The following is a 12229-nucleotide window of genomic DNA, read 5'->3' as shown; positions in this document are numbered from 1 at the left end:
TATAGTGGATGTTACAGCTTTTCTACCACTGCACTGTATTGTACTGCCCACTCCTAGTTATCTTACAAATAACTCAAAGATACGTAATTCTGCAATAGCATTATACAAAAAGAATATTCAAACATGAGACATATACTGTATATCAAATGACAGATCCCCTTGAGCTGAACAAAATGGTAAATCCTTATGCGCAGTTTTCGAGAAAAATCGCCAAACACGAATTTTTATGGCGTCAAAACATGTCACTCGTGGCGAACACCATGAAAATACCAACATCGCGTCACCTATTAAAGTGAAACTGATACCCTATCAATATTTTCATTATGACACTAGCAAGAGGACAGTACATGCTATGGTTAATATAACATAATACCCTAAAATGACCATTTTTGATTTGATTTGAGATTAGCATCTCTTTCAGCAACGAGATTATATGAAAGGTGTACTTACTGCTTAAATGTAGGATCCGAACTACATACGCTTCCGCCGGTAATAGAACCCGGGTCTCCCGCGCCGAAAGCTCTTACGCTGCGCACAAAGCCATGAGGGAGCTCAAGCTAACTCTTTAGTTGTATCTGTCTTTTACTTAATGTTTTCAGAATTATACGTAGTTCTTGTAATAATAATAATAATAATAATAATAATAATAATAATAATAATAATAATAATAATAATAATAATAATAATAATAGAAAATAAACCCTGCTTAAACCTTTAAAGGGGATAATACAAAACGTCTATTTATGAATGGGCTTGAGTTTATAATACGGATTAAGAATGTATCAATATCTTCGCCTAGATGTTTATGCAACCCTTATTTATTCAGTGTTTTAAAAGTTTGCATATTAGCGTTGCTCGAAACGAATATTTATGAATGAATGGGATATGGATAGAGCTTAGAGCATCCATGTTTCTAAATTTCAAAATCGAGATATCATATGGAAATTTATAAGAACATTCATAATTATACACTTGCTTCTTGCTGAATTATCAGAATTGATTTAGTACTAGATCACATTCCCCAAAAGTGAGTGACAAAAGTAGATTATATCTACTAGTTGAGTATCGATGACTATTAAAAGCGATATTTTTTAAAATATCGTACGAATGTTATTAACTTTTATTTTGTCAGGAAACCAGGACATTCGAAGTTTCGAATAATTTCTTGGGTGGCGGGACAAATTGTGTAAATCTCGAACTGTCCCGCCTCAAACGGGGGCGTCTGGGAGCCCTAGATGTGGATAGTCGTAGTAGTCACCGTTAACGGTGAAGATGGTAACGGATTGACTGATTAACGAACTTGGCTGAGAAAATCGTTTTAGCTCTCTATTGCCAAAAACCAGAATTCAAAAATTTGCTTTTGTTCAAGAGTTATCGTGTGGCGCAACGGACGTATTAACATTACAATCTTATTAGACCCACTAATGTCATCCTAATAATAAGTGTACTCTTGGTATGTACAACATGTCATAAAATAAACTAATAACTGAAAACAATAAAAAAATTAAGAAATTTCTAGTATATGTCCCACTGTTATGCTCTGTAGGTTAATGCAGGCGGTTAGCGCAAAAATTGTCCAAAATTTATACATTCCAAATCTTATTATTCAAAGTTGATATAAAGTTATTATTATTATTATTATTATTATTATTATTATTATTATTATTATTATTATTATTATTATTATTATTATTATTATTATTATTATTTAGATTTAGATTTAGATTTAGATTTAACGTCACATTGTCTGTTTATAGGCTGCGAGTGATCGATGTCAAGAGAAATAGAGGAAGATGAGAGAAACAGGAATTAAAGCGCTCATGGACGACGTTATCTATCACATCATACGCATAGAAACTCTGTGCGTATAACCTAAGCCATTTCCCCCTCCCAAGTTTATCAATGTATATATATATGGTACTGCGCTCAATAGTTTTGGAGACCTGGTTACACGAATATAGTGCAAAGATAACATTTATGCAAAGTTGCCAGTTGCTATGCCTAGCAGTTTCGGGAATCTGATGAATGAAAAAAAAAAAAAAATGAAATTCCCTCCCCACCAATTCTTAAGATAAGTATTTCGCGAAATGCCATCTTTGCTACAGCCTAGGGTGCAAGCAGAACATTTATTCAAAATTTCAAAGTTACGCATAATACGTAGTTTCAGAAATCTGGTGAGTGGTAAAAGATTATTCAACCTCTCCCCATTCCCCTTTAGGAACCTACTACGCAAAACTCTACCTGATCTATAGCTTAGGGTACAAATCGGAGATCTGCAAAACGTCAAAAACTCACTCAAGCACTTCCATCCCCTCTTAGGATACAAATTTCACAAAATTCCGTCTTATCTACAGTACAGAGTGGAAAGAGATATTTTACACAAAATTTCAAGGTTCTGCACTTAATAATTTAAGACGTCTGTTGATGAGTGAATCAGTGTGTAAGTGGATTTACTCTTTTTATAGATACAGATTTAAATGCTCCTCCTAACATCCCAAAATTCTCATTACATCCTCCAACTATAAAATTGAGGATAAAACAGTACTTTTCTATTTATTAGATGTGTATTTTAATATGGGAAAGGAGCGACGAATCAATTCCGAAATATTATTTAAAAAAAAAAAAAAAAAGTTCAGTTGAAACATTATTATGTTTCATGATTAATTTGTACAGTGTTACTAGTATCACTCGTATACATTGATTACCGCATTGCAGATGCATTTAGCTTGCCGGTAAACACTCTAGATTCTTCTACGTGATTAGAAATCCTTCTTAAATTCCTCGTAGTTTCATTCCACTTTGTTGCTCTATTGTTGTTAATACTCGTACGCTAAGAAATGTCACTCGATACCAGTATAACGGTGTAAAACTTTCCTTAAATAAATAAATAAAATAAAAACTCCGTCGTCGTCCGACAGAATTGTGTTTCGTCACTAGATAAGCTCCTTTCTCAATGTTTAAAATGTTATTTTCTAGAAGCTAAGATCCAGGAGATCATCCAACAGAATTGCATTTCTTTACTGAGTCTTTCCAAAGGAACGAACACCATTCTATCGATAGCTATGAATACACTTTGATGACAATACGGGAGCCATCATGTTCACATTTAACAAAGAACTTTTTTTTCCCCTTAAGAAGAAAAAAGAAGTTCGTGCGTTTTATGTGTCCAGACGAGTTGAAACTTCCGGTCCATTTCCTGGAGGAAAGAAGACGGAATTTATTGTAGAATGATGTTCCAAAAGTCTTCAATCTGATTACATGAATATTGTCTTCGCCTGGTAATGACTTTCGTTAGTTTTCGGTAACAACGCTCATTCTGCTCGATCAATTGCAATGGATTTTTCTAAAGCACCATTTTAGACATGCTATTTTAAGACGAAACTTCGCTATTTCCTTTTGGTAATTTATATCAAGAACAACAATAACTTAGCGCTTGTACTTCTTCGATATGGAACCATCAGCACATAAATGACTAGTTTGATCTACATACCTTAAGAAAATGTTTCTCCAAAAAAACGTTACGAAGACTCTAGCTTCATTTTTGACTCATCAGCACAAGCGGAAACAAAATGGCCCTCTCTCACTTCATTGGCAGTGAAAAGCACAATCAGCGCAAATTCTACTCATAACCATTTTTCTCTCTCTAAAGTATTTTTTTTCTTTCCCAAATAAAAGAAAAATATTTCATACAGGAGCTAAATGTTCTTTCAGATTTTAACTTGTGATAATTCTATTTTTAAAAGTACAATTGTGAATATAACAGTAGGCTATGAGTCACTATTTTCAGATGATTCACGCATCATTTCATTTTCCACATGTGCGTCATTTGACTGACTGACTATTTCTGTTATCATTTTTTTTTTCAGCTGCGTGGTCTAGTAGCAAGAGTAAACGATGTTGATAGACAAGCCAATCACCCAATAATTTATTTCGTCATGAAAGAAGTTATAAATCAGATATCGATATTTTTTAAGAAACTTCTTTTATAAATTTTTCATATTTATTAAAAAAAAATATATCGGAGCGAATCGTCGCGTTGTACGGCATAAACATGAGGTTTTTGGTTCAAGTTATGGAATGAAACAACTCGGCAATGATATGTTCCTTGCGTTATCTCATAAACGTTAGACCAGCACCTTAAGGTTCTAAAATTTTATTATATATATTCTTCTAACCTTTTATTAACACAAAATAACAATGAGAAAGTTGTAATTTTGAGAAGCAAGCAAGTCTTTTAATATTTATAAAATACTTTAATACATAAACGGTGCCCAATTATTTTAAATGTGACACTTAATATGATCCGAAAGGAAAAAAAAATGTGGAAAATAAAGGGAGTCAGGATTACAATGATTATACTGTAATGAAAAATCCCATCTGGGAATCCCTTACGTATTGAAGATTTACTTGGTCTTGAACACAAATAAACTATTTGTTGAGCTAAACAATATATTCACATTAAAAAAAAAAAAAAAACTACAGTACATACTACATATCAGATAGTGTCTGATGAAGCCAAAGAGTTAGTTGGTGAAACTGTCACATGTACGTAGTTTTTAAATGTTAATATGTTGTTTTGCCCTACAAATAGTTTGTTTTTGTTTAATTTATACAAAGCAAAACTCTTGGAAATTATTATAAATAGGCTTTTACTTTGTAAATACGTCTTATTATACAGTACATTTGTGTTATTTCATATGTCTTTAATTGTCTGGACACTACGAAGAGTATTTTGTTGAATATAGTAGATTATTATGGTGGGAGCACGATAGGTCAATGATAGAGCGCTTATCTCTGGTGAGTTGGGTCCCTGGTTTGATCCCAGCCAAGTAAAGTTTGTGTTGGACAAATCGTGTCCGCGAGTTTTCTCGGGGCACTCCCGTTTCCTCTCACTTTCTCATTCTACCAAATTCTTCCATCATCATTCACTTGCGTTAATCATGGTCTTCCTTATCCTAAAGGGCGTATAAGTGGGACGTTAAACTGATATTTTCATTTAGATATTATGGTTAATAAATTGTGTAAAGAAATGAGGAATTGTAGGACCATTCGATGAACTTTTGAAACAAAGAAGATTTTGTACATATTGTAATATATTGATTAGGTTTACATATTTTTATAATGTTGTTTTTCTAATGTTAATTACACTGTTTTAAATGAGCACAGATTTGATATAATTATACGATATTTAAACATGTGTTTAAGTGTTTCTAGATGTTTGGCTTAGAATGAAAGAAAAAGGGGTGGCAGTGATTGATTAAGATGTCCACACAGGATATTCGAATTTCGTACGAGACTTTGAGATAAGGGACGGGACATTAGTCCTAAACAACACAAATCCTAAACTGTGATGATCCTCGTATACAGTAGTACTAAACTGCAGAAGACCTAAAATTTAGTACTTGTGCCAATATTTTTAGGCCTTACGTCATTTAAGACTTACAAACGTGACCCGACATCAGGGGTAAATCCATGGAGGGAGTCCACTGGGCCAGGGTACCCCCGAAACTTTTTTTTTTTAATACTTGCGCTTTGTTTGCACGAGGGGGACACCCGTGGTGAGTCCACCATCTTCGGACTCCGTCCAATCTTAGTGACTCGAGAGAGACTGTTTTCTTAATAAAACTAACTACGTAGAATAACACCAGTTCAATACTATATAATGTGTAGTGTCTTATAGCATTCGATCCGCCACTGAACTTCGCACCCCCTCCATCAAAAAAGTCTGGATGCGCGTCTGATATAAAATAAAGTTTTCAAAACGGTTTTGGAAAGAAATTACAATTATAGGACATTGTCAAACACAAATGTTATACAAAGTGTAACACAAATTACTGAGAAAAGCTTTCGAAAATCTGGGTTATAAAAAAAAGTCGAATAATTTTGAAATAGTGTGTGTAATACTGTACACGAGTTAAGAAATCATGGAATTAACGTTTTTTCATACTGTACCCCATCACACTTGTGATCACTTGTGAAAGTATTCACAGTTCTAAGGTCTTAGTCAGCAAATTCCTATACGAGTGGAAAGTTCACTTCCTGACTGCAATTGAATCCAATCAGATATACAGTAAACATAAAAATTGCAAGACTAATCATAAATGAAGGTTGTCAGTCAGTACGCTCGGTACCAATTTATATATATATATATATATATATATATATATATATATATATATATATATATATATATATATATATATATATATATAGAGAGAGAGAGAGAGAGAGAGAGAGAGAGAGAGAGAGATATTAACTTCAATACATCAAACAATATGAACATTTTAAAAAGTGGGCCATTTAATAAAAGCCAGGATTAAGATTTTCAGGATTTTCAGGGATAGTTTTCACAGAAAAAAAAGGAAGAGAAAAGGTGATAAAAATAAGATGAAAAACGCTAAAAGAAAAAAAGACTGTTATCTTCCTCTATTATTTTGTCAACTATTTATCTATGCCATTTTTATATCTTAATAATAGAAACTGTATATCTGTATATTATGCTATATATTGAGTAGGCTATACACTTACGTAATTAAAGCTATTGTTAAGCAACTGTAAGTTGTTAAATGTAAGCCTGTTTCTATTTGGAGATTAAACAAAAATAGGTATTTATAGATGCTAGACCAGCCGGTGAACTTTTTATTCACGCGCAATGGCAACTCTCTAAATCTACCAAATTCGACTTTTCTTACTGTTTTATTCCAAACTTTATATGGCAGCGATCACAGATTCGTGACCGTGAATACGAAACTGTACTGCCAAACTCATCACGTGTTTTCTCTATGTGACGCCTAGATACTGTCAAAATTACTACACACATGAAAACAATACATTGAATGCACAGGTTTCTCTAAAGCTAACAATGTGATTTGGAACATCTTGTGCTTGTCACAACTACAATTAGGATAATACAAAATGAATTAAAATGAAATATGATTTTTGATTAAAATCATTAGAATAACATTTTAAAACGTAGCAGTCAAATGAACGGAAAAGGGAGGAAATGGGGGATTGGGAACAGACTAAGGGAATAAGGGATACAAGTTCCCAAGGACTTGGGCGCAACCTTCCAAAATTTACCATTCTACAGTTTGTTTGTACCGTTTTCAATGAAAAATTGTCCCCTTTAAACCATCTTATGGTCGCAAACTGCACCTAATAACTCTCTGTGGGCACCTTTCTTTGTGTTTAATGGTGATCTTAATGGTAGCTATCTGTATCCTGTTTATAATCTACTAGCTGAAACGCCTGCTTGATTGATTGATTTGACTTTAACGCCCCTTTCAGCAGCAAGGCTATATAAGATTTGGATCTACTGCTTAACGTCGGATCCAAACCACATGAGTTTCCGACGGGAATTGAATCCGGATCTCCCACACCAGTGAAATACTACCTGGTGTTGCATAGTGTTTATGCATAATCTATTAGAAACTAAAGAACTGAATAAATATCGTTGTCCTGTCAGAAGATTAGAACGGAGTAGAATAAATAACGAAAATCAACACCCTTTTCAGGAAATAAGAATGGAGTGGAATAAATAACGAATCATAAATAATGAAAAGCAACGTCTTATGCGTTGCTCTTGTCAAAAATAAAGTATTGAGTAAAATAAATATCCACGAGCGACGCCTTTGGCGTTATCCGTTTTTATTCCCGGGCCAGCTGGCGTGCACGTTCTTGATTACGTTTTGATCTTAAATGTCTTTGGAACTATCATTAACCAGCTTATCCACGGGCGTCGTTAGCGAGGGATCGGGGGTCGCGTCCCCCCAGATTTTAGTCAAATATATTTAAAGAAACTATACTACTTTGTATAACTTTTGTCGGAAAGAGAATTTTAATTTTGATTCATTCGACCCCCAAGATTTAAAAGCTAACATCGCCAATGGTTTATCTACTCCAAAAACTATATACCGGTCCTTTTGGACATTTTATTTTTCACCCTTTCTCGCTCCCACTCCAAGCCGATGGGACTGAACTTGGATTTAGATACCATGTTCATCTCAGCGATCCCGAAAACTATGCATTCGACACTAAGTTCTTGATCCCTTGACCAAGTTCTTTTCATCATATTTAAATAATCGAAAACAAACTGTTATCTACAAAGAATATAAATCATCTGATTATATTGCATATTCTGAAATTCCCCAGGGCTCTAATCTAGGTCCGTTATTGTTCCTTTTATTCATTAACGATCTCTCTGATCATATATTATTAAGTAACAAATTGCTTTTTGCTGATGACCTCAAAATATACGGTAGGATAAAGACCATCCATGAATGTCTCGATTTACAACGTGACATGGAAAATATTGCTAATTGGTGTTCTCTTAACAAACTTAATATAAACATAAACAAATGTAACATTTTATCGTTTACCAGAAACAAAAGTCAAATAGAGTTTGATTACTCAATGAATCAGATCTTACTAAATAGATTAAATTCAGTCAAAGATCTTGGAGTTATATTTGATACGAAATTGACATTTAATAACCATATAGAGAACATAGTTAACGAATTTCTCAAGATGTTAGAGTTCATAATTCGAATTGGAAAGGAATTTAACAATAGTACTACACTAACAAAAATGTATTATGCCTATGTCCGATCAAAACTGGAATATGCCGCTGTGATTTGGAACCCATCACAACAGCAATACAGACACCAACTGGAAAAGGTCCGATCTAAATTTATCAAATACTTGACGTACAAGACAACTGGAATCTATCCATATTATGAAAATTATCTAACATTAATAGACAACTTCTGTATCCCTACACTTGAACAAAGGCGGAATGTGACAGATATGATTTTTCTCCATAAAATAGTACAAAACGAATTTAATTGTACGGATCTCATATCAACATTAAATTTTCATGTCCCGACACTTAAAACTCGTGCTAATAACTCTAGTCTGTTTTATTGCAAAAAAGCAAGGACCAACGTATTATTGAAATCACCAATTTGGGGAATGTGTTCTACTTATAACAAAATATGTATCAAACATAAAGAAATTGACATCTGCAATATGGACTTTATGTTTAAGAAAACTATTGTAAATGTATTATGTAATACACCAACACTATAATTGGACTTATGCCTGTTGTGTTGATGGCAAATAAATAAATAAATAATATCTATCATCTTATGTTATTTTTACGTTATTTCCTTCCCACTTCCCTAGGGATGTCTCACCCCACAGTACTTTTTGTAGACTGTAAGCCATATGTGCATGTCAACTTGCTTTTAGAAATGACGTTACATACCAAGTTTCATCTTCGTATTACGGGAAATTCCTGAGATATTATTCTATATCCACTTCTTTCCCTTTGAAGCCTCTTCCTCCCCTCTTAGGATACGAATAAAAAATTTCTATCTAGCCTATAGTCTCTCCAAAACTATGGTTTCTTCGATTAAGAAAAAAAAAACTTTAAAGCATTCCAATTTAACGGTGCCTTTGGTCATTCGGGGCTCCACTCCCAGACCCCAGCGTTTCCTCGACCTACTGCCTCGCATCTCTTATGTATCGGCCTTCGCATCAAAAGTTAATTTCGTGCATTTGCTCTTAATATTTCCTGAATTTGGTCAGCTGGGGGCTTTGCCCCCAAACTCTCGCACCTCTTAAACCCACAATTTTAGTGAATTTCAAGTTTCTTTTTCATATTTCAACTACCTAAAAGATAAGATTTTGTATCCCAAGAAAACGCAAATTTAAATAACATGGAGATTTTTCATTTCACCTTTAGACCCCCTAAAAATTAAAAACATTTACTTTTGGCAGTTTTCCTGTGGATTAGTCCCGGGAAGCTACAATCATTCCACATCCAACGTTATTTTCCACGACCGACGTTTTAATGACAGTTCATGTAGTTTTATATATACCTAGTTAGGAGGATAGCATTCCCTAATTTCTATGCAATATGTGCAACCTGCACAGTAGCAAAGAAATGTTCGTTGTCTATAATAAAAGGACATTTAGAAAACTGGCTATTCATATATGAGTCTCATGATCTTCTTTACTGTATTATTATCTCTCATCGTCTCCTTTAGCCTAACATGTAAGGAGCAGAGCCGTACAAACTGAATAACACATAAATCTATCCTACAAAAAATCATATATGGGAACAGCTATTACAAGAAAGACGTTAAACTCAGATTGAAATTAAAGTTTAGGTCTTAATGGTAAGTTGAGGTTATTCTATCTCATTTACTATAGGAGGTACTGTTCTCTTGCTAGTTCCATAATAAAATGCTTAATGGGCTTATATATTCTAGTATCAGTTTTAACTTAATAAGTGGCGTATTTCTGAGCCTGTTTTTTTTTTTTTTTTTACTTTTTTTTGTTGGTCACGAATAACACTTTTTTTTACCGCTACAAAAATTTGGGTTTTGTTGATTTTTCTCGTAAACTACGCATAATAATTTTATTCTTAAAGATGTCATTTGGCTCAGCTCGAGCTCTATCGATAGATAAATATTTCTTTGAAGACTTTTTTTTTTCATTCTACTATTGTACAAAATTTTAATAATATTTTAAAAATATTATCTCGCTTTCTTTCTTAGTTTAGTCTATATCTCCTTTTTCTTTTTTTTTTCTTTTTTTAGTGACGACAGAGAAAAATCTTTAATGAAAAACGTGAATGAGTGATTTTATATTCGAAAATTGATATGAGTTTAGCGCCTTTTTCATCAGTGAGGTTATATAAGACGTGGGATCCGAACCATATGAACTCCCGCAAGCAGTTGATCCCGGGTCTCCCGCTTTTCGAAATTGGAATAAATTCATGAAAGAAAACTGGACATGCACTAAATTATATCAGCAACAAACACAAAAATAAATTATCTTTATTGTTTATGTTATTGTTATTAATGAGGATCTTTCAGAGCAGTGTTTCTTCCAGACATTTTTTTTGGGGGGGCACTGCCCCCTCGGAGCTTTGAAAGTGCTCCTCGGAGGAGACCAAAATAATACATCTATAATATAATAAAAAAATAGAATAGTACCGTGTGAAAATAGTATGTTTCCCTCCGAATACTAAGTATGCCCCCGGAACATTTTTTTCTGAAAGAAACACTGTTTCAGAGACAACAGGGACCGAAGTATTTTCATGCAAATAGGAAACTGTGCTTTTACCTCTTTCAAAATAAGATATATTATTAGCATGCATTGTTAAAAATACAACAAATAAAGATACTTACCAACTCAAACGTCTTAAACGGTTTAGCAAATATAACTGACACACTTTCAATATTGAACACAAATTTATAAAATGAGGTATTGGGGCTTCGAACACTTCACAGTATATCCGTTATCGAATCGCAAACAAACTGAATATCTATCAGAACTAACGGCATTTACTCCTTCAGTGAGCAGTTCTTACAGAGAAATAATCTCTTTTTGGATTCCATTTTCTGTTGTTTTTCACCAAACATAAATGTCAATTGTGTGAGAGTCAAAGAGAAAAAAATGAACACTCGTAGGCTAAAGATCCCAAAATTCCAGCCACTTCCAATGTTTCATTGGCAGAAGGTAGGGAATCATCAACATTGCACAAGAAGTGGGGAGGGTCCCCTTGTGAAATACGACACCACTTTTCCTGAAACAAACAGAGGTTATTGCCCCTTTTGCTAACACCTCCTGTATGGAGAGAGTGAGAAGTTTATTCAGGAACCCGATAGTCACTATGATGTGTTGTTGAATGAATGGAGTTGGAAAGAACGGAAGCTTTCGCCCTCAACGCAAACAGCAGTCCCCGTCCAGTATGTGCTTCGGTTAGCAGTTAGCACCAAACAGACACAGTCATCATCATCCTCACAACAAAAACAGTGACGCCACCTTTTGCCAGAGAGACCTCTGGGTCTGGGACGGCCACCTTTGAACTTGATCGTTGTTCTGCACGTGACAGTACAATGCGTTGGACTGCTGCTCTCTCTCCCCTCACAGCATCCCACCAAGTACCACGCTCTCTTTTCTATGCGAAGAATAACTTCAGATCAGCTGCTGCTTGCTATTCGATGCAGTAATAATTGTGGCATGTGCCCTTCGATCAACGTTGCCAGCTTACAAGCCTCCGCACAGACACCGTAAACGTCATTTCGCGAGCGGTCGATTGTGGTGCTGCTTCCAATGTGACACTGAAACGGATCACATGCATTTTGATTATAAATTTATACTTGAAGCTTGGTTAAAAATAGACATCACTCTTCCCACAAATTTCCGGCAATTTCAA

The 12229-nt window shown here is 34.3% G+C and overlaps 1 protein-coding gene across 3 annotated transcripts in view; it reads right to left on the bottom strand.

The window, feature by feature from the left end:
* The window catches only part of moody (G-protein coupled receptor moody), a 116921-nt gene extending 104921 nt beyond the window's left edge, over positions 1 to 12000 (bottom strand). The window contains exon 1 of one of the 3 annotated variants that reach the window (XM_081772168.1): positions 11199 to 12000. The gene's annotated coding sequence lies outside the window, so the exon portion shown is untranslated. Of the gene's footprint in view, positions 1 to 3490; positions 3641 to 11198 lie in introns of those variants that run through there. The other 2 variants (XM_081772164.1, XM_081772165.1) reach the window with 2 other exon arrangements.
* Between the last annotated feature and the right edge of the window lie 229 nt (positions 12001 to 12229).

The sequence above is a fragment of the Thermobia domestica genome, chromosome 9 (genome assembly GCF_964235325.1).
Source record: "Thermobia domestica chromosome 9, izTheDome1.hap1.1, whole genome shotgun sequence".
NCBI lineage: Eukaryota > Metazoa > Arthropoda > Insecta > Zygentoma > Lepismatidae > Thermobia > Thermobia domestica.
The sequence above is the reverse complement of the archived record's forward strand: the minus strand, read 5'-3'. Positions and strand labels throughout refer to the sequence as shown.